General features: G+C 43.6%; 1 long non-coding RNA gene across 1 annotated transcript in view; it reads right to left on the bottom strand.

The window, feature by feature from the left end:
* LOC123369923 overlaps positions 1–20,051 on the bottom strand; it is a 61,145-nt gene extending 41,094 nt beyond the window's left edge. The window contains exon 1 of the long non-coding RNA XR_006579186.1: positions 19,956–20,051. This is a non-coding gene — a long non-coding RNA (uncharacterized LOC123369923). The remainder of the gene's footprint in view (positions 1–19,955) is intronic.
* Positions 20,052–23,785: the final 3,734 nt, after the last annotated feature.

Genomic DNA, 23,785 nt, shown 5'->3' with positions numbered 1-23,785 from the left:
TTTTGTAGGAGCTCTCCAGTAGGACAATTCTGATACCAGGCTGAATATTTGGTATTTCCACCTGAGGGACCAGCTCTGGCACCCCAAATTACCTTCATATTATAAGTCCTTTCCCACTCACATAAAAGGAGATCAATCTTATAATTGAAGGAATCAACAAAACAACACACAAAACGAGCAGGAAAATACAGAAAGAGGCATCTCAATTTGAATGGTTTTATATCAACTAACAAGAAACTGAAAATAATAGAAAATTGCAACAAAAAAGGTGTGGCTAAACTGCTCTATTGTAAGTAAATGAATAATAAAATCCACAATCCACACTCCCTAGTGAATGGATACACCTAAACAGTAATTCCCAATTCCTCTGAAGGGTTAGTGAAGAATACCGAGTAGCTTGTGGCTACAAACGCTTCCGTTTAAGAGCACAACTGTCAGCCATCTTGGAGATGGTGGGAACCAGGTGCTGAGGACTGTGGGACCTCAAGTCTTTTTTGAGGAAGGCAGGCTTGGGCATCTCTGTCCTGAGAAGCGAGTCTCTTCCTTTGATCTCTAGAGCTCCTCTGGAGGTCCGCACAGGGAGTAAGTAGGGCCCTGGGTCTCCGTGCCAGCAGCAGGATCAGGAGCTTGCAGTAAAATGTGAGCTCTGCCTAAGCCATTAATTCCCCTGAGTACTCTCCGGCTGACTTTTCCTATGTCTCCTACCTTTCCCCAGCACTTTAATCCCCCTGCCTTGGGGGAAAGTCCCTAGTTTCTGATTAATTCAGAATGTCCCTGGTGACCTCTCCCAGACACTCTTGGCTGATTTCTGAAGAGGGCGACTCATTGATATAGCAAATTAGAGCCACAAACTACTCCAAATCATATGATTTTGGATGAAATGATTGGTCTGGAGCCACTGCTACAAGTAGGACTGTATTTCATAGAATCATAGAAGATCCCATCCTCTTTGGAACCCCCCTTCAGGTAGTTGAAGGCTGCTACCAAATCCCCCCTCACTCGTCTCTTCTGCAGACTAAACAAGCCCAGTTCCCTGAGCCTCTCCTCGTAAGTCATGTGCCCCAGCCCCCTAATCATTTCCATTGCCCTCCGCTGGACTCTCTCCAATTTGTCCACATCCTTTCTGTAGTGGAGGGGGGGTGTGCAAAACTGGACACAATACTCCAGATGTGGCCTCACCAGTGCTGAATAAAGAGGAATAATCACTTCCCTCAATTTGCTGGCAACGCTCCTACTAATGCAGCCTAATATGCCATTAGACTTCTGACATCTACCTCTCCCCCCAGCTTAGTGTCATCTGAAAACTTCCTGAGGGTGCAATCCATCCTGTCATTCAGATCTTTAATGAAGATGTTGAACAAAACTGGCCCTAGGGCACTTTGCTTGGTACCGGCTGCCAACTAGATATCAAGTCGTTGATCACTACGCTTGAGCCAAACGATCTAGCCAGCTTTATATCCACTTTATAGTCCATTCATCCAATCCTTATTTCTTTAACTTGCTAGCAAGAATACTATGGGAGATCATATCAAAAGCTTTACTAAAGTCAGGTTATATCACAGAGCCATTTATCTCATCATAGAAGGCAATCAGGTTGATCAGGCATGACTTGTCCTTGGTGAATCCATGTTGACTGTTTCTGATCACCTTCCTCTCCTCCAAACGCTTCAAAGTGGATTTCTTTACAACCTGCTCCATGATTTTTCCGGGGATTGAGGTGAGGCTGACCCATCTGTAGTTCCCCGGATTCTCCTTCCCCCTTTTAAAGATGGGCACTATATTTGCCTTTTTCCCATCATCCTTTTCAAAGATAATGCTGAATGGCTCTTCAATCACATCAGCCAACTCTCTCAGCACCCTCGGATGCATTGCATCCAGCCCCATGTACTTGTGCACATCCAGCTTTTCTAAATAGTCCTTAACCTGTTCTTTCACCACCGAGGGCTACTCAATTCCTCCCCGTACTGTGCTGCCCAGTGCAGCAGTCTGGAAGCTGACCTTGTCTGTGAAGACCAAGGCAAAAAAAGCATTGAGTACTTCAGTTTTTCCACATCATCTGTCACTAGGTTGCCTCCCCCATTCAGTAAAGGTCCCACACTTTCCCTGACCACCTTGTTACTAACAAAACTGTTGAAACCCTTCTTGTTACCCTTCACAGCCCTTGCTAGCTGCAGCTCCAGTTTTGCTTTGGCCTTCCTGATTACACCCCTGCATGCTCAAGCAATATTTTTATACTCCTCCCTAGTCATCTGTCCAAGTTTCCACTTCCTTTTTGTGCTTAAGCTCACTGAAAATTTCTCTGTTCTCTGGTCACCTGCCATATTTGCTTTTCTTTCTGTACATCAGGATGGTTTGTTCCTGCGCCCTGAATAAGGCTTCTTTAAAATACAGCCAGTTCTTCTGGACTCCTTTCTCTCATTTTCCTGAGGGAGTCAAAGTCTGCTTTTCTGAAGTCCAAGGTCCATATTCTGCTGCTCTCCTTTCTTCCTCTTGTCAGGATCCTGAACTCGACCATCTCATGGTCACGGCTGCCAGGTTGCCACCCACTTATACATCCCCTACCAATTCTTCCCTGTTTGTGAGCAGCAGGTCAAGAGGAGCATGGCCTCTAGTTGGTTCCTCCAGCACTTTCACCAGGAAGTTGTCCCCAACACTCTCCAAAAACTTTCTGGATTGTCTGTGCACAGCTGTATTGCTCTCCCAGCAGATGTCAGGGTGATTGAAGTCCCCCATGAGAACCAGAGCCTGTGAACTGGAAACTTCTGTTAGTTGTCCGAAAAAAGCCTTGTCTACCTCATCCTCCTGGTCTGGTGGTCTATAGCGGATGGCTATCACGACATCACCCTTGTTGCTCTCACCTCTGAACTTAACCCAAAGACTCTCAATAGGCTTTTCTCCAGTTTCATACCGGAGCTCTGAGCAATCCTACTGCTCCCTTACACACAGTGCAACTCCTGCACCTTTTCTCCCCCACCTGTCCTTCCTGAACAGTTTATACCCATCCATGACAGTGCTCAGTCATATGAGTTACCCCACCAAGTATCTGTTATTCCAATCACATCATAGTTCCTTGACTGTGCCAGGACTTCCAATTCTTCCTGCTTGTTTCCCAGGCTTCTTGCATTCATGTACGGAAGATAACTTACCAATAGCCCTACTTTCTCAGTATGAATACGGAGGCCTCCCCTGTTGTACCCTCCTCCTTGTGTTTCGTCCAGGTATCCCACTTCCCCACTTACCTCAGGGCTTAGGTCTCCATCCCATAGCGAGCCTAGTTTAAAGCCCTACTCACTAGGTTAGCAAGCCGGCCTGCGAAGATGCTTTTCTCTCTCTTTGTTAGGTCGATCCCATTTCTTCACAGCAATGCTTCTTCCTGAACAACATCCCATGGTCGGAGAATCCAAAGCCCTCTCTCCAACACCGCCTGCACAACCATGCATTCCACAATTCGATGGTCGTTACCTGGGCCTTTTCCTTCAACAGGGAGGATGGACGAGAACATGACTTGCTCCTCAAACTCCTTTATCCTTCTTCTCAGAGCCACATAGTCTGCAGTGACCCATTCAAGGTCATTCTTGGCAGTATCATTGGTGCCCACATGGAAAAGTAGGAAGGGGTATCAGTCTGAGGGCTTGATGAGTCTCGGCAGACACTCCATCATATCCTGAATTCTAGGTCCAAGCAAGCAGCACACTTCTCGAGTTTCCCAGTCTGGACGGCTTATGTTTATATGGGCCTCCCATCAAAGCCAACTTCCCTGGGTCTCAAAGAAAGGCTACCAGGGTTCTCAAATGCAAGACAAACCTCACAGGGGTTCCAGTACCTTCCCATGTACCCCACCCCAATTCATTTAACCTAAACCAAGTTAATTTGACATAGTGACATTTAGGCATGGGAGAACATTTTGTTATGAAATAAAAGGTTTTCTAGAGTATTTCACTATGCTCCCACATTATCGTTCCTGTAATCAGAATCTCAGGTCACAAAAACATATACTGAGATTGAAGAGAGGTAATGAGATTTTGCTTAAGGAATATTGTATTTGTATTTTGTTTCCAGATTAGGGAAATGGAATATAAAACACAATGCTTTAAAAACAAAATCTCACCTCCCTTCAAATTACATTTGAGTCAGTGAAAATCCTTCTGACAGTTTATGAAAGCAGTGAAAAGTCTTCACAAAGTTAGAGAAAACTAAACGTACCTTCCCAAAAATCAGTTATTTCTATTTTCCCCTCAGGTATGTTGTAAAATCTGTCCACTAAAGATCATATCACAGGCTTGAGAAGTTTCTCTAATCCAAATTTCTGCCAATTTTCACTCAGAAACTTGGAATAAGCTCTTAGTACTTCCCTCTTGTTTATAGTAATCGATTCACTTTAGGACTCTTAATTATTTTTAATTCTCCTTGTTTTGGATACTGTATCTTCTAACTAGGCACCACACACGGTGGCTATTTTAAATATTTTCTAATAGAGCCTAAATTCCATCTTGTTATCTTTTTAATCTGATTTTCTTGAATCCTACTTTGGCATTGTGCATGGCCATGCTGATGACAAAAGAATCGGAGTAAATCTTTCTAGAGCCAGTCTCAAAATGAAAAGACTTTTCTAAGGACTGTTCAAGGCTGTTGCTGTACGTTGTTAGCAAAGATGTTACAGACTTTTGCACAAAAAGTCTCATTAGAACTCAGACTTCGGTGAACTCTTGGCTCGACTGGGATCGATTTCTGTTTCATTGTGTTGTGCTTAATTGAGGAAAGAGAAGAAGTCTCAGGCTATGTCTACACAACAGACCTTATAGCAGCACAGCAGTCTTGCTGCAGCTGCGCCTCTGTAAGGTCTCCCATGTAGCCACTCTACACTAGGGTGACCAGATGTCCTGATTTTACAGGGACAGTCCCGATTTTTGGGTCTTTTCTTATATAGGCTCCTAGTACCTCCCACCCACTTTCTCGATTTTTCACACTTGCTATCTGGTCACACTACTCTACACCGACAGAAGAGACCTCTCCCATCAGCATAATTAAACCACCCTTAATGAGTGATGATAGCTATGAGCATCTCCTGCCACCATAGCATTGTCCACACTGGCGCTTCTGTCGGTGAAACGTATGTCTGTCAGGGGAGTGTTTTTTTCACACCCCGACCAACAAAATTTTTACCAACAAAAGCGGTAGTGTAGACATAGCCTCTGATTAAACTAACAGAAGGTCTTTAATTTACATATTGTAATATCTGCTCAATTAAGAGGCCCCATTAGGTGACTTCTTTTTCTGATTAAGATGTATATCTGATAAAAGGGCTCAGTCCAACTCCCACTGAAATTAATGGGAGCCTATCCATCCACTTCAAAGGGAGTTAGTTCAGGCTAGCACAGAGGATGCCTTTTCATATGTGAAATGGTGCTCAGATGGATTTACTTTTTACAAGCAAACCTATAAGCTCAGTTTTGGGGTATGAAGACAGGTTGAGGAGTTTTGGGGATAGACATCCCGTAGTAGGGTTGAGGGGTGGGATTTATTTGTGAAGATTTTGGCATAAGAATATGATGGAGTGTCCACCCCACACAAGACTTGAAGGAGTTAAGGTGTACAGGTGGGCCAATTAACTACTCAGGCTGTACTCGGAGGAGGAACCAGGGAGCATGAATTGATTAAATGAGGCTCAGTTGGACAGAAACAAAAGAAGCTGGAGGTAGCTAGGTAACCTACAGTTACTCCCTAAAAGGAAGGAGTTTGGGCTGGCAAACCCAGAGAAGGGGGACAACCAGAAAGGTAGGAAAGGCAGCAAGATATGGGGTAGGGCAGACTTTGACTCCTGATGAGAGGGCCCCTGAGCTGGACCCCAGAGTAGAGGGTGGACCCAGATTCCCCTACCAGCCACTGGGGATGTGGCTCAGGGCAGATGGTAGACAGAAGTTCATGTTGGAAGACTGTTATACCCCTGAAGGGGAGGACCATAGTGACTTAGCTGAAAGGCCAAGTCACAAACAAGAAGCTGTAGCTCCTAGAGCGAGAGGGGTTGCAGGGTGAGAGAAGAAGATGGGTGGAGAGACTGCCAGAGGAGGGCACAGCACCTGGAAAGAGCTAACCCCAGAGTGACCAGGAGGAGGTACCAGTAGTGATGAGTGGAACCCATGACAAGGAGCAATTTATTTTAGTGGATATTATGAAGCTGTAAATTGCAGCGATCATAAACACACCCATAATAATCTAGATGGGCACTTACTTTTCCAGGATTGTAAATTGAAATAAATAAATAACAAAGACTTCAATGGTAGCAGAGGCCTGCTACCAACAAAGGCCCAGCGTGCTATTTCCAAAACTTCTGGCAAAATGCAATTGAACTACAGACGTATAATGGAACCAAGTTTCTGAAAAGTCTGGTGATCCTGCCGGCCTGAAGAGAGTTAATTTTAAGGAACATTTGAAATGTCCTGGAAGGGGACATTAAACCATGTTTGCTGTAGATTTCATTTAGCAGAGAGAAAACACCAACAGCTTCTTAGTATCATGAAGATCGTAGATGAGTACCACTTCCAGGGGTCCTAACTCATCAGAATAGCCATCTCAAGGAAGCAGCATTGTGGCATTCTCAATGTCTCATTGGGCTTAATTCAGTTCCATAGGAAAGGTCTCAATCAAGTGGGATTTCCCAGTCTACTGCATCCTCGATAAGGCTTTGGGTAAAATTTTCAAAAGAATGAAAGTGAGTCTAAGTCCTGTTTACATTTTTAAAGTATTTAGGCACCTAAAGATTCAGGTTCCAATGGAAGATGAGCACTTAGGTGCTTCTGTAAATCCCACTAGGTGCTTACCTGGATTTTTAGGACCTATATACCTTTAAAAATCTGGCCCTTAGGCACTTCTGTAAATGTTACCATTTGTCCATGGGGGAGGGATAGCTCAGTGGTTTGAGTATTGGCCTGCTAAACCCAGGGTTGTGAGTTCAATCCTTGAGGGGGCCACTTAAGGATCTGGGGCAAAAATTGGTCCTGCTAGTGAAGGCAGGGGGCTGGACTCAATGACCTCAAGGTCCCTTCCAGTTCTAGGAGATTGGTATATCTCCAATTATTACTAGGAATAGTCCCTGTACAGAAACTGGTAATAAGTAATTGGTGTAGTTGTACCAGTGCTGACTCCTATGCGTAGAAAAGTATGTGGAGTATGATATACCTATAGTAGCAAATTGTAAGAGTGAAGGGTAGAGCTCCTCATTTCCAATAGTTCTTGGTCTTCTCTCTCTTTAATTCAGTTATCAGCTACATTGTCTTATATTTCTCTCTCAAGGGGAGAATAGATTATGCAAAATACTGCATACAGAGACAGGCATAAATATAAACTGCCAATTAACCAGGAGGCCATTCCAGCACACATACCCAACCAGTGCACACTCCTCTTTCTAGACATAGTTGCTAAATGCTGCTTCTCTTTGCACATATCCTGTCTCCAACTGATCTGACTTAATTCTAACCATAGCTAGTTTTTTGTGCATCAGGTTAATGTAACCCACCATTGTGAATGCCCATGCTCTTGAATGAAGAACTAACTTGAATACTGAATATGTTAAAAAATGCCAAGAAAACCAAGCAAATTAGTGAATAGATGTGAGGGGAAACCTTGGTATCTCAGAGTCTTGCTCCACCTGGCTAAGCTCTTTTAACTATTTACCCACTGGTTGGACCACTGAAATCTTTCATTTGTCTGAGAATTGTAGTATAAAGTGATTATAATTGGTAAAATGTAGTGCGTTTTTTCACTTCTGCACTTCCACAGCCTGCAATACTTAAGCGTCATAGTTTTACCCATCCAATATTTGAGAAGGAATTTTTGCAATTTTCCCACTCTTAGACCCAGATCTGGGTACAACACTCACTCCATGATAACCGCTTATTACCATGCAGGTCTGACTGGACATGGGGAACTCTTCAGGAGCTTGTGACAAATCTTATAGTGATGGACAGACTTAAAACAAGTAGATTTGTTTAATAAATGGAACAGAGCATTAGAGAAAATGATTTCAAAACAATAAACAGCCTTGACTCATCTAATCTTATACTTCACTACCAGCTAAGATAGACAGACTTCCCTCTTGAGTTATGGGAACAGAACAGATCTACCAGATGTTCTTTTAGCAAGCCTAGGAGCTTGTAGAACCCAGCCTGATCTCAGCTTGCCTTCTAGAGATTATGTTCCCTAAACCATTTCCTCCCCTCACCCCGGTCAAGGATTCTCCAAGCCTTACCCTCCCTGTGTGAACCTGAGCTCAGTATCCTATATCTCAATGGCTTTTGTTACAGGGCCTACGTGTGAAGCCTTCCTTTGCCTGAGGGTGTGTCTTCACTGCGCAGTTAACCAGGGTATCTAGCACCTAGATCTGATTATCCACGTTAGCCTTAGCCCAGATTTGAGTGTTCCCACTGCATAGCCACATTACTGTCCTCACTGTTTCTTCAATTACCCACATACGTTTGTGGGGCATAGCCCACAACTCTGAGATGTTCTGAGTTTCTTTCCCAGTTAATTGTATTAATAGTGGGACTGTGGGAGGAATTGTAGGAAGGGCATTGGAGGACTAAGAACTTGAGTGATTTTTTTTTCCTGCATCCTCACTGCAAAGTAGGTGGGTTCCTGCCCGAATGAAAGCAGCACCCAGGTTCCAACCTATACCCCCAGCCAGGTAAGCTAGCCCAGACTTAAAGCACCTCCAAATCTGGGTCCGAAGTTTTTGTGTATAGATGGTAGGGGGGTTGGGGTTAAAACCCCCATAAGACCACAGGTTAACTCTGTAGTGAAGACATACACTGAGCCTGTCTACAGCAGAGGTCAGCAACCTTTCAGAAGTGGTGTGCCGAGTCTTCATTTATTCACTCTGATTTAAGGTTTCATGTGCCAGTAATACATTTTAACATTTTTAGAAGGTCTCTTTCTATAAGTCTATAATATATAACTAAACTATTGTTGTATGTAAAGTAAATAAGGGTTTTAAAATGTTTAAGAAGCTTCATTTAAAATTAAATTAAACTGCAGAGCCCCCTGGACTGGTGGCCAGGACCTGGGCAGTGTGAGTGCCACTGAAAATCAGCTCATGTGCCGTCTTCGGCACCCGTGCCATAGGTTGCCTACCCCTGATCTAGAATATTCCCCTGTGATGGCTGCTCCACCGTTTGGCGGTTAGACCTATTCAGCCGTACTAGCTTGTAATCCCACTTCTTGCCTCTGGGGGGGAGAGTGCTGAAAGTGGCTACTCCCCTGACATTCCAACACACTGCCCAAAGAATCCTATACACATTTTGGGATGTAGATCAATATTCAAGATCAATCACCCACATTCATTACCTTATTGCTGCTAAACCCTTCTGCTGAGAGAATGCCTTTAATCATCAAAGCACAACAACTAACTTGGTAGTGCTGTGAATGGGGGCCCACCCAAGTTCTAACTAGTGAGGATGCAATTTTGGCCTCCTGATCCTAACATCCTACTCACTCTGGCTGTGTAAACATTGGCACCATTGTGCTTGCAAATGGACCATACCAGTCAGTGCTTCACTCTGTCCCTGGGCTCAGGCAGAGGCAACCGAGCACACCAATCAGATAGAATGGGGAATACTGAGCAAGCACTTCCATAGTGGGTGGGGGAATGAAGGGGTGAAGAGAGAAAATACCACAGGTAATGTTCTAGGGAAGGGAGGAGAGAAGAAGCCTCTCATTAGGAATGGGAAGTGAGGAAATGCCTGAGGGTTGGAAGGCAGGGAATGAGTTTCTGCTTCATTTTTCCCCTCTCATCCCAGGCAGTTAGTGTCAGATCCTCTCTCACTTCTAAGTCCAGTAGATTCAAATTTTAAAACCGAAAATGCCCTTAGGGACAAAAGTGCCATGATCTATCTGACATTGAGGCCACACCGACACGTACCCCATGCATCACTGATCTTGATTTTTGCCAGCAATGTATTTACTGTTCTTTCCCCCACCTATTTGAACAAGATGTAACTGTTTTATTTGCCATCTGTGAGCTCCATATGGTCACAGCTAATAAAAGCAAGAAGTAGGTTCAAAAGGTGACACCACTAAGTAACCATAGTTTCATTGAGTACCCAGGCTACTGCTCACAGACTATCCTCCTTGTTACTAAACATCAAGATAGATTGTGTCTTGTAATATCTGAAGTCCACATTGTATGTGATTTCTGGAAACATTTGGGCTCTCAAATTACTACTCCAATTAAATTTGTTAAAATGATGTCCAGAGTCTAAATTCCTCCTGGATCTTTTTTGCTTAGATGTGGACCATTCATAACACCATTTCTTTATCACTACTCAGCGTTTCATAAACAGAGCGTCCCCACAGTTCAGTATCAACTGGCCCTGTCAGCAGCAAAAGGAAACTGACATTTCATTACTTTTTTTAACCCTACATAGTTTGATTCCTTTATGCATAAGACATTGCACAGATCTCTGGTTCCTGAGCTCATTTATGAATTTTTCATCTAAGAATGACAAGTATTGAATGAATGGAAATTGCCCTGGTGTGTTCTCAGGCGCCACACATTCTGACATATTTCTGAATGCTTTGTGTGGCGTGAACAAGAAAGAAACTGCTGTCCTTCCCACTGTATTACCCTCTCACTTGTCTTTCTCAGGGCTTGTCTACATGGGGAATTTGACTGGAATAGTTATTACAGAATATCTCCCTGTGTGGACACTCTGTTTCAGAACAAAAGTCTCTTTATTCCAGAATAATTAGTCCACTTCTAAAATGGAGTAATAGTTCTAGAATAAATTATTTTTATCTCAGAATAATGTCCACATGGGGAGCTATGCCAGAATAGTTATGGCAGAACAACTCATTCTGCAATGGCTAGTCCAGTCAATTTCCCCATCCATTGATAACCTTCCCATCTAGTTGAGGATAAAAATATTTTTAGGCCTATATCTGCAGCAAGGAGGCCTTTAAACACTGTGCATTCTGCCTTTCTTAAAGGATGTCCTAGGCTGCTACCAGAATCACATCTGTCAAGGTGTTCCTGTGGAGCTCTCTGAGGAAGTTGCTTTCTCTGAAAGTTCTTGAAAGAAGATGATAAGCTGTGCTGTTGGTATAGTTTTAATTTTCCAGGACCAAATTGTGCCCTCACTTACTGCCATGGAATCCCATTGGATCCCTCACAGCCATTGGTGGAACCCTTTGGAACCAATGGCGTTCTTAGTTCCATCAGTGTAGCTGAAGGCAGAAATGAATGCCAGTGTTACATTGTTGTGGTGCTTCTATTATATACATGACTTGCTGTTTTTATTATAAGTTAAATCGCCTAGCGCCTATGACAGGGTGTGGTTATAAAATATTTTAAATCAAAATAAATAAATGTATTGCTTTTTTACTGTTGTCTAAAATATGTAATTCAAATGAGAGGTGAATATGCAATAGCTAATTGTGGCCCTGGTATTCTTTATAATGAAGTTTGAGTAATTAATTGGCTGGTGACTGCATACTTATTATTTAGTATGAGATTTGTATTCTAATTAAACAAAACATCAATCACTGTTTCCTCAGGATAGCTGTTATGGCTTTCAACTGTTTCCCTATGACTGTTTGCACATTTTGTGGAAGATTTTTTCCATTTTGGATTAAAGTTTTCATTATCAGTGTAGATTGTTTATACAAGAGAGGCCAGACTCTGCTGTGACCTACATGATACAACACAAACGACTACTAAAAGTATTTCCCCCCTTATAATAAAACTCTGCATGTATAAAAAGCATGCTGCAAATGTGCCATTGTTAATGACATTGGGAACTTTTTGTCCATTTGTTCATCTATAAGGATTTTATACAACACCCATCATTGTGGAATATAGAACACAAAGGCCTCAGTTTCTTCTTCTCTGGCCCTATCCAGAAGTAGGTAGGTTTATTTTAGGATATATTTCTTATTTGTAGGGCCCTACCAATTTCACGGTCATAGGATTTTAAAAATTGTAAATTTCATTATTTCAGCTATTTAAATCTGAAATTTCATGTTGGTGTAATAGTAGGGGGTCCTAAGCCAAAAAGGAGTTGTGTGGGGGGTTGCAAGGTTATTGTAGTGGGGGGGTTGTGGTACTGCTACCCTTACTTCTGCACTGCTGCTGGTGGCGGCACTGCCTTCAGAGCTGGGCAGAAGGAAAGCGGTGGCTGCTGAAGGCAGAACCACCACCAGCAGAGAAGTAGGCAATGCCATACTATGACATCCTACCTTTACTTCTGCGCTGCTGCCTGCAGAGCTGGGCACTCAATCAGCAGCCACCACTCTCCGGTCACCCAGCTATAAAGGCAGCGCAGAAGTAAGGGTACCAATACCATGACTCCCTAAAATAACCTTGCAACCTCCCTGCAACTCTCTTTTGGGTCAGGACACCCAATTTGAGAAACACTGGTCTCCCTCATGTAATCTGTATAGTATAGGGTAAAAGCACACAAGACCAGATTTCACAGAGGGAAACCAAATTTCACGGTCCATGATACATTTTTCATGGCTGTGAATTTGGTGGGACCCTACTTATTTGGGCTTGTATTCTTGTTCTCTCTTGTTCCTCAGGAGGTTATGGTCATGGAACAAGAGGTAGTATTTGAGACAGCTTGGCTTTAGCCCATTTAAAGCCTTGAAGACCAAAACTAAGACTGTATCCAAGGAGCAGCCAGTGCTGCTGAAGTGCTCCTATTGACCTGTGTTTGTCATCAGAGAAACGACTCCACCTGTATTTCCTTTAGCTTGCCTGGACTGTGCATAGTGTGCTACAATAAGGTCTGAAAGTCACTAATAAATGGATAACCAGAGCCAGGTCTGCGTATGACAGGATGGCTCTTCATCTTCTGGCCAGCCACAGGTAGGAGAAGGCTTTTCCTGCTGATTTTGCCATATGAGAGTCTAGTATCACAGAGATGTCCAGGAGCACAGCAACTCAAAGCTGTTTTGGTGATGGTGGAGCAGATGCCCACTATAAAAGCAATGGGATGGTGTTGAAAACTTCTTCAAATGTCTATCCAGTAGCATCACTTCTGTCTTTCCATACTGAGCTCCATACAGTTGCTCTTCATGCAGGAAGTGATCTCATCCAAGCATGACAATAGCTGGGGAATGGCAGAATTTGCATTTGCAGTAAATGAAATATATAGCAGAGTATCCTCTGAGTAATGCTGGCATTTAAGTACATAGCATATGTGTACTAGCCAGCCTCCCCAGGGACATTCAGGAGACACTGCTGCCAGCACTCTGAGCCCTGTATGACCATGCTGGGATGGAAAGAGAATCGCATGTCCTTTTCCACCTCAGAGCATGTCAATGAAGTACAAGCCCAAGTTTACCCCTTGGTAAAATAAACCCCAAAGTCTCTATATCAGCTGGAGCAAGTAAAAAAGTTCCATGGTGGTTTATCAAATGCAAAGGAGGATATTCTTATCTCAATGGATAGATATTATAAGTCATGGCAGTTACAAAAGCTACAGTAGAAATATGGCACCATGGTTACTATCTGTATAGGAATGACTCTTATGGGTGATCTGGAGATTATGCTAACAATAACCAACCATCTATTTCAGGACACACAGCACACAGGCCTAATCAGTCTAACACCACATACTAAAAAAAACAACAACATGGCAACAAGTAACTTATTTATGGATACATATGGAGCTAAGATATAGGAAACTCCTTATTCATTCTTTTCCCTCATTTTCCCTCATAGACAATGGCTCGATGACTAGTTGGCAGCCGGTACCAATCGGATTGCCTCAGGGATCGGTCCTGGGGCTGGTTTTGTTCATCATCTTTATTAATGATCTGGATGGGATGAATTGCACCCTCAGCAAGTTCGCAGATGACACTAAGCTGTGGGGAGAGGTAGATATGCTGGAAGGTAGGGATAGGGTCCAGAGTGACCTAGACAAATTGGAGGATTGGGCCAAAACAAATCTGATGAGGTTCAACAAGGACAAGCGCAGAGTCCTGCACTTAGGAAGGAAGAATCCCATGCACCACTACAGACTGGGGATTGACCGGCTAAGCAGCAGTTCTGCAGAAAAGGACTTGGGGATTACAGTGGATGAGAAGCTGGACATGAGTCAGCAGTGTGCCCTTGTTGCCAGAAAGGCCAACGGCATATTGGGCTGTATTAGTAGGAGTACTGCCAGCAGATTGAGGGGAGTGATTATTCCCATCTATTCGGCACTGGTGAGGCCACACCTGGAGTATTGTGTCCAGTTTTGGTTCCCACACTACAAAAGGGATGTGGACAAATTGAAGAGAGTCCAGCAGAGGGCAACGAAAATGATTAGGGGGCTGGGGCACATGACTTATTAGTAGAGGCTGAGGGAACTGGGCTTATTTAATCTGCAGAAGAGAAGAGTGAGGGGGAATTTGACAGCAGCCTTCAACTACCTGAAGGGGGGTTCCAAAGAGGATGGAGCTCGGCTGTTCTCAGTGGTGGCAGATGACAGAACAAGGAGCAATGGTCTCAAGTTGCAGTGGGGGAGGTCTAGGGTGGATATTAGGAAATACTATTTCACAAGGAGAGTGGTGAAGCACTGTAATGGGTTACCTAGGGAGATGGTGGAATCTCCATCCTTAGAGGTTTTTAGGCCCGGTTTGACAAAGCCCTGGCTGGGATGATGTAGTTGCTGTTGGTCCTGCTTTGAGCAGGAGATTGGACTAGATGACCTTCCAACCCTAACATTCTATGATTCTATGATTTTTTTTCTAAAGAAGCAAAGTCTAGTTTTCATGAAAATAAATCCAGATCTGAATTAGATAATGCATCTTGTCTAAACTATGTCATTTTAAAATCTTTCCTTCCTCTCTTTATTATTATTATTAATAATGTTTCATTGTTTTTCTTCTACACTCATTAAAGAATAAGGAAGCTCGCAGGACACTAATTTACAAGTCAATATTTCCCTGTATATGACCTGAGGTTGGTGAAATACATTTGTATTATCTTCTCTATTTTAAAGGTAGTCTGTAATGGTAGTGAGTTTTACTTAAAACTCTCAATTTGTTGTAATTCAAATGAATCACTACATTGTTAACACATGGAGCCCCAATCCTGCTGTCATGTGTGCTTTTTCATAGAATCATTCATGAATTAATTCCATTGCCTTCAAGCTAATCCTATAAAGGTGCTGAGTGTGCTCAATTCCTGTTGATGTAAAGTGGATTTAGGGCAGGAAAAGTAAAAAGAGCCTAATGAGATGAGAGGCAGAAGAGGTTGGGGAGGAAGGAGCCAGAAGGAACATTAGAAGAGAGGAGAGATCAAAACACAATGAAGGAAAGAGGATGGATTAAAGAGAAGGAAAGGGGGAACAAGAGACAGTAAGAGGAATACATGCAATTGGCAGGAAATAAATTGGGCAAAGTGAAAGGGATAGTAAGAGAGCAAAATACTATGGTAAAACTAAACAAATTAATGTGTGTGATATTCCAATAATCTGATTACTGCCATTGGGGTATAGTACTAATATGTAAACAGACTGGAAGGATCTATTACCCTGAAACGTTAAGAACTGTTTCTACCTCCATTCATTTTTAATCAAATGAACCAAAGTGTTTTGAAGTATCTGAAGTACCTGATTGCTTATATACAAAGAAATGAAGTAGCTGTTATGTGCGAGGCTCACTTCACACACTGCTATAAGAATTTTCATTATTACCACTTCATCTGGGGAAGAAATGTCCCATAAGGTTGGTCAGGGCACTAAAACTAACTCTCTTTTGCTTGTTGAATAGTGATTGTGGATTTTATTCTCCGCTGTCTTGCACCTTGTGTTTGCATTTACCACTGTGCAAAGTGAGTGTAAAATGCTACTATTCTGATTTGGTAATAATTTATATTCACTTTCACCAGGGCAGTCTGCAAAATATCTTTGATGCCTGTATACAAATGCAAAGAGTATGAGGAACAAGTAGGATGAACTGGAAGTCATGGTATATGAAGAAAATTATGAGCTACTTCACATTACAGAGACTTGGTGGGACAACTCCCATGACTGGAGTACCAGCATTGAGGGTGATAGCTTGTTCCGAAAGGATAAGTATGAGGAAAAAAGGTGTTGCACTGTACATCAAGAATGTATATACTTGCTCTGAGGTCCAAGAGGAAGTGTGACAGACCTATTGAGAGTTTCTGGGTGAGGCTAAAAAGGGAAAAGAACAGTAGAATTGTTATTTGGAGGTCTATTACAGACCACCAAATCAGGAAGGTGGAGTGGATGAGTCATTCTACAAGTGGGTAACAAGATTAGCTAACATACATGAGATAGTATTAATGGGGGATTTTAACTTCCCTGAAATCTGTTGGAAGACTATTACAGCAAAACATAATATGTCCTGCAAATTCTTAGTATGTGTAGGGGATAACTTTCTGATTCAGCAAGTTGAGGAAACAATTAGGGGATCACCTATTTTGGATCTGGTTTTGACCAACAGGGATGAATTAATTGCAAACATGAAGGTGATCAGGAACTTTGGAGGAAGTGATCATGATCTGATAGAATTCAAGATCCTATGGAAAGGAGGACATGAGAACAGCAAAACAAGGACTCTGGACTCCAGAAAGGCAGATTTCAACCAACTCATGGAAATAGTAGGCAAGGTCCCATGGAAAGACCAATTAGAAAAGGAGTTGAAGGGGGCTAGCAGTTCCTAAATGATGTAATATTAGAGGCTCAACATCAAGCTAGTCTGATGCAGAGGAAAGATAAGAAGAGCCACAGAAGGCTAATATGGCTGCACAAGGAGCTTTGGATACATACAGAAAATAGAAGGAGGGGCATGTCACTAAGGAAGTATACATGGGAACAGCACAAGTGTGTAGGGACAAAATCAGGAAATCCATGGCAAAGAATGAGTTACAGCTGGCAAGGAATGTTAGAGATCATGAAAAAGGGGTCTTCAAATATGTCAGACAAAAAAAAAGAAAGATTAAGGATGGTGTGGGACCTCTGCTCAATGGAGAAGGTGAGCTGGTAATGGAAGATGACAGGAAGACAGAGCCGCTCAATGCCTACTTTGCTTCTGTCTTTTCACAAAAAATAACATGTGACTGGATGACTAGTGAAGTTACCACAGACAATAAAGGAGAAGGGCTGCAAATCAGGATAAATAAAGAACATGTCAGATCTTCTGACCAATTTGAATAAATCCAAGTCAGTGGGGTGTGATGCTATGCACCCAAGGGTACTGAAGGAATTAGCAGAAGAAATCTCAGAGCCACTGGCAATAATATTTGCAAATTCATGGATGACAAGGGAGTTCCCAGAAGACTGGAAAAGGGCTAAGTTAAAGCCCATCTTTAAAAAGGGGGGGGGGAGGAGGAGCTGGGGAACTATAGACCAGTCAGCCTGACCTCAATACTTGGGAAGCTATTAGAGCAATGTATAAAACATTCAATTTGTGAATACCAGGAGGATGAAGGCCTAATCACTAGCAGCCAGCATTGATTTACCAAGAACAAATCATGCCAAACCAGCTTAATTTCCTTCTTTGACAGGGTAACTGGTTTGGTGGATAGGGGGAATGCAGTGGATATAATATACCTGGACTTTAGCAAGGCTTTTGACACAGTACCACATGACATTCTGATAAGTAAGCTGGAGAAATGCAGGTTTGCTGGAACTACAACTAATTGGATACATAATTGGTTAAACAACTGTAAACAGAGTAATTATTAATGGAATGTGTCAGATTGGAGGAAGGTCCCAAGTGGGGTTCCACAGGGAGCTGTTTTGGGTGTGGTGTTTATTAATTTCTTTATTAATTACCAATATGTATGAATAGAGAGCATAGTGATCAGGTTTACAAATGACATAAAGTGGGGTTGCCAATACTTTGGAGGAGTGAGCTAAAATTCAGAGAGATTGACAACTGGGCTATAGACTACAAAATGAAATTCAACAAAGACAAATGTCAGGTGCTACAGTTAGGGAAGAAAAACCAAATGTGTAAGTACAGAATGGGGGGTAACCGGCTTAGCAGCAGCACTGCTGAGAAGGATCTGGGAGTTGTGGTGAATCACAACCACAAAATGAGTCAGCAATGCGATGCTGTTGCAAAAAAAAAATGCAATTTTAGATTGTATTAACAGAGACATTGAGGGAGGACATGACAGTGGTCTTCAAATATTTGAAAGGCTGCCATAAAAAAGATGAGGAAAAGTTGGCAAAAGGCAGGACAAGAGGCAACAGGTTCAAATTACAGCATAGCAGATTTAGATTGAATCTCAGGATAAACTTCCTAACTGTAAGAACAGTAGGACAATGGACCAGACTGCCTAAGGAAGTCATGGAAGCTTCTTCACTGGAGGTTTTCCAAAAGAGGCTGGATAGCCATCGTCTTGGATGGTTTAGACCAGGGGTGGGCAAACTTTTTGGCCCAAGGGCCACATCTGGATATGGAAATTGTATGGCAAGCCATAAATGCTCACAAAATTGGGGGTTGAGGTGCGGAAGGGGGTGAGGACTCTGGGGTGGGGCCAGAAAAGAGGAGTTCAGGGTGTGGGAGTGGGGTCCAGACTGGGGTGGGGGGGGTGAGGGCTCCAGCTGCGGATGCGGGCTCTGGCATGGGGCTGGGGATGAGGGCTTGGGGGTGCAGGAGGGTGCTCTGGGCTGGGACCAAGGGGCTCAGAGGCCAGGAGGGGGATCAGGGCTAGGGCAAGGAGTTGGGGCACAGGAGAGGGTCAGGGGTGCTTACCTCAAGCAGCTCTCGGGCTGTGCTTACCTCAAGCAGCTCCCAGAAGCAGTGGCATGTCTCCCCGCCCCTGTCTCCTATGCAGAGGTATGGCCAGATGGCTCTGCGCACTGCCCCATCCACAGGTGCTGCCCCTGCAGCTCCCATTGGACACAGTTCCAGGGCTGCAGGGGTGGCACTTGGGGTGGGGGCAGTGTGCTGAGGGGGGACATGCTGCTGCTTCCAGGAGCGGCATGGAGTGGGGCAAGCCCCTGACCCTGCTCCCCGGGGGGAGCTTGAGGGCCGGATTAAAACATCTGAAGGGCCGGATGAGGCCCCCGGGCCATAGTTTGCCCGCCCCTGGTTTAGACCGAACAAATCCTGCATTTTAGCAGAGGATTAGACTAGATGACACTTGCAGCCCCTTCTAATCCTATGGTTCTATGATTCTAGGTGTACATAGCAAAATAAGGTGCAGGTCACTGGATAATGTATCTTTCTCATCCATCTCAGTAAGCAGCAACAGATTACTTCAAGTAATTTGACATATTATTGATTATTTTCCCAGAGAAGTAAGAGATTTCCCATTACTCCTGCATCACATATGTGAATTTTTTCATGATGCTGTGGCCAGACTGGATACCAACAACCATTGTTGCTAAGAATAGGAATGACAGCATTACACGCGAGAGTAACTACAGTTAATCCTTGGTACTTTGGAGCCTGAAAAGTAACTAAATTACTCAGCATTATTCTTTAAAAAAAAAAAAACAGTGCTATAGCCACTTCAGAAGGAATCTAGCCCTGCCAACTAGCTCCATTGCACCAGTCATGCCAGCCCTGATGCTCTCTTTGCCTTTTACAAATGTCCATAGGCTGGATAAGCATTTTGCAGTCTATTCTGAATAAGGAGCAGCACATAACTATGCTGTCCAGGAGCAGAGTAGGGACTGAATAGTGTCTCTGAAAGTCACAGTAGTAAATAAGGGGACAGGAGTCCTTATACCCCCTTAGATCCCTGTTTGGGAGCATAGACAGCATTCCCAACAGGCCTTAGATGCTTTATTCCACGCTTTCCCTTAAACTTGTAACATGCTATCCTAACTTGCTCATCAAGCCAACTTCCTCACCTGATTAAAATTCACTTCTACCAAATAAGAAACAATTTTTTTTTAAATTAACATGTTAAAATACGTAAAACACTTAATCCCAGCTATCAAGATGCAGACATGCCTTCCTGAGAGACCACATGATCTTATTATCACCTTTGTCCCATCTCTATCTCTTTTGCTTGCTGTGCAGGTTAAATGTAGATTGTGTACTCTTTAGGGCAAGAGCCATGTATTGACTGGCTTTCTGAGGCCCGCAACACACTCCTTGTCTCTCCAAATGTAATAAGTATAATCAACTACAATGAGGGTCTGCAGCTGCACCTGCCCAGTCATCAGGCAATGTGAGCACAGCTGGGCCATAGCAGAACCACCTGATCAGATAAGGCTTGCGCTTAAGCCCAGCAGCTGCTCAATGCATGCTTCTGTGGATTCTCTGTCTCTCTGTGCTTGCTTTGCTATCAGCCCTACTCTTGCTTCTGCACTGCTCCATCTTATGCCTTGCCCTGCACCCAGCCCAGACCCTGCTCTGCACCAGCTTTGTTAAGTCCTGTCCTAACCCTGCTTCTGCCTTGGAACCAGCCCGGCTTCTATCTTCAGATAACCCGGTTCTGACCCTTGGCTCTAATTCCTGGCTTTTACTCTGTCTCAATCCTTGGCTCTGGCATGTGGACACTGACTACGATTCTGATCCTTGGCCCTGGTTTTGACTCTGCTTTGACCTTGGGCTTTGGCATTTGGACTCTGAGCACTTGGCTTGACTGCCTACAAACCAGTCTTCTGACAGTAGCCTGATGAGCCTGGGTCTTTAATTCCAAGCCCATGCTCTAATCAAGCAGAGTTTTTATCCTAAATCACTCTAAATCAGGCACAGCAGTGACTTGAATCTGGCTCTCATATATCCCACCAGGCAGAAGGGATAGTCTTTTACTCTCAAGAGACCTTCATCAAATTGATCTCTTCATGAAACGTTTTGGCTTCAATTAAAAGAAAAGTTGAAATGTTCTGGCCAGTTCTAATAATCATATTCACTATATGCTTTTGTATTAATAATTAATTTTGAAGATATTATCTACTTCCTGATATTCCATGACTAGAAAGAGAGGCTACCTTAATGCATTAAAGGTTTGTAGTGAGTTAGTATTTGCAGTGTTGGTGTAGCTGTGTTGCTTCCAGGATATTAAAAGAAAAATTTAGCTCTGTGAAACCTGAATACTTGTTCCCTCCACCAACAGAAATTGGCCCAATAAAAGATATTACCTCACCCACCTTGTCTCTGTTGTGAATTAGACACTTAGGTCTATTGATAGCTAATGGAGATTCTTCTTTAACGCAGGTGATGGAGCTGTTCTTATGGATTCTGGACTCCTTAGTTCAAATCTCTAGAGAGAGAGAGATTTTCCACAGCTATATATCCTGTTTATAATGAGTCAATAAAATAGAAGTAGGTAGTGCTGGTGTCAGTTTTCTCTGAATCATTTGTTCTTGAGTTTTAAATTCCATCCATGTTACTGTAATCAGTTGGTTCCATTTCATTCACCATATTATGAGCGCAGAGAAAATACTGATAGGTCTGTGGTTGAGATTGAGTCAGTTAGATGCAAAAAGCAAGGTGCTTGTCATAGTGGGATTATAGCTTTATAAACTTTTTCAGATAACGCTGATGTAGAAATTATCATGCTTTTGAAATTAAAAAGATAAGGTGTTTTGGATCCAAAAAGGCAACAATATCCTTTTTCTTCTAAATGAAGGGAAACATGTAATGCAACGAATCGGTCAGGAAACCAGAATGTATTTACATGATTTAAAATATATGTTGGACTAGAATTATGTTATACCAGGGGCTGGACTTTTTTATTAACATTGCACAGAGTTGTGTGGGGAGAGCAGATGAAATACATGCACCCAAGAGGAAAATGGACAGGTTTTGACCTGCCCTGGGCCTATTGGTGGTTGCTTTGACAATAGTTTCCTTTCAGGTAACAAGCATCATGTACTATTTCCCAATATTGTTGAGTTAGGACATGATCCAAATCCTATTGAATTCAATGGAAGGACTACCACCTGCTTCAAATGGTTTTGGATCAGGCCCTTAGGGTGGGATTCACAAAAGTATTTAGGTACATAACTCCCACTGAAATCAATGGGAGCTAGGCAACCAGCTTAGGAATGCCAGGCATCTGGTTTCTGACCGGAACGCCAGGTAAAAAAGGGACCCTGGCACTGCTGACTGGGCCTTTAAAAGTCCGGTTGGCGGCACAGCAGGGCTAAGGCAAGCTTCCTGCCCTGGCTCTGCGTGGCTCCCAGAAGTGGCTCGCATGTCCCTGTGGGACCCTAGGCACGGGGTGGCCAGGGAAGCTCCGTGTACTGTCCTCACCTTGAGCGCTAGCTCCACAGCTCCCATTAGCCGGGAATTACGGCCAATGGGAGCTGTGGGGGCGGTGCCTGGAGGCACAGGCAGCATGCACCACGCAGAGCTGCTTGGCCATGCCTCCGCCTAGGGGCCAGACATGCCAGCCACTTCCAGGAGCAGCACAGAGCCAGGGCAGGCAGGCATCCTGCCTTAGCCCCGCTGCACTGCTGACCAGGAGCTACCTAAGGTAAGCACTGCCTGGCCAGAGCCCGCTCCCTGAACCCCCTTCCCCAGGTCAGAATCCCCTCCTGAATCTTAACTCCCTCCCAGAGCCCGCACCTAGCACACCCACCCATACTCCAACGCCCTACCCCAGGTCGGAACCCCCTCCTACACCCAAACTCCCTCCCAGAGCCCACACCCTGCACTCCCTCCTGCACCCCAACTCCCAGCCCTGAGCCCCTCCTGCATCCAAACTCCATCCCACAGCCCACACCCCCTCCCAGATCCCAACCCCCTGCTCCAGCCCTGAGCCTCCTCCCACACTCCAAACTCCTTGGCCCCAGCCTGGAGCTCTCTCCCACACCCCAACCCCCAGCCCAGTGAAAGTCAGTGAGGGTGGGGGAGAGCTAGCGACGGAGGGAAGGGGGGCTGGAGTGAGTTGGATAGAGCCACAGAGAAGTGGCGGGGCAGGGGCAGGGCCTCAGGGAAGGGGGCAAAACAATGGTGTTTGGTTTTGTGCAATTAGAAAGTTGGCAACCCTAACCCAGCCCAATGCCCAATCTGAAATACCCCAAATCAAGCCTTAGGCAGCAAAAATTGTTCCTTCATGGGACTCAAAGCAATTAATACAGGGGAGGGATAAGTCAGTGGTTTGAGCATTGGCTTACTAAACCATGGGGTTATGAGTTCAATCCCTGAGGGGGCCATTTAGGGATCTGGGGCAACAATCTGTCTGGGGAATGGTCTTGCTTTGAGCAGGGGGTTGGACTAGATAAGGTCTCTTCACACCCTGATATTCTATGATTCCAAAACTAACATCTCCTGTTCTTCACCAGGTGCTAAACAGTTCACCCTCAATGTGAAAGCAAATCTTGAGGCATTCAGGTACAATAAGGCAAGGCAGGTAGACTAAGTAGAAGTGACTATACTAACATAAATAGAGGATATAGAAAATGATCATCCTTTACTCCAGAATAGATGGTGTAGCTGATGGATTAGAGATTTGCTGGAATCAAGGCAGCTTGATACTTTTTACTCATCTTCCTGAGAGTGCTGTGTACTCCTCAGCTAGATCTGGGAATCTGGGCCAAGGAGTTTCACTGTTTATTTTAGTCATTTGGTTCATTAGTTTGTATAAAAGTAAAACTGACAAATATATCACTAAATATGTATTAAGAAAAATATAAAGAGAAAGAAAAGACTTAGGATAGTGTGAGGTTGTGCATTACATCTTGCAATACCATAATCACTTAACTGTGCAATTACTGCTTATAGTCACAATACGTTGTCTATCACCCTACAGAAGTTATCAGAAACTACATATTATTCACAGAAAAATAAACTTCATTAAGCTGGAGTTTTAAAAGTAAAATCACTTACAAGAACATTGTATTTATTTTTTTAAAGGTCA

This window comes from Mauremys mutica, chromosome 1 (genome assembly GCF_020497125.1).
Source record: "Mauremys mutica isolate MM-2020 ecotype Southern chromosome 1, ASM2049712v1, whole genome shotgun sequence".
NCBI classification, from domain to species: domain Eukaryota; kingdom Metazoa; phylum Chordata; order Testudines; family Geoemydidae; genus Mauremys; species Mauremys mutica.
Note: the sequence above shows the minus strand (reverse complement) of the source record. Positions and strands in the feature narration are given on the sequence as shown.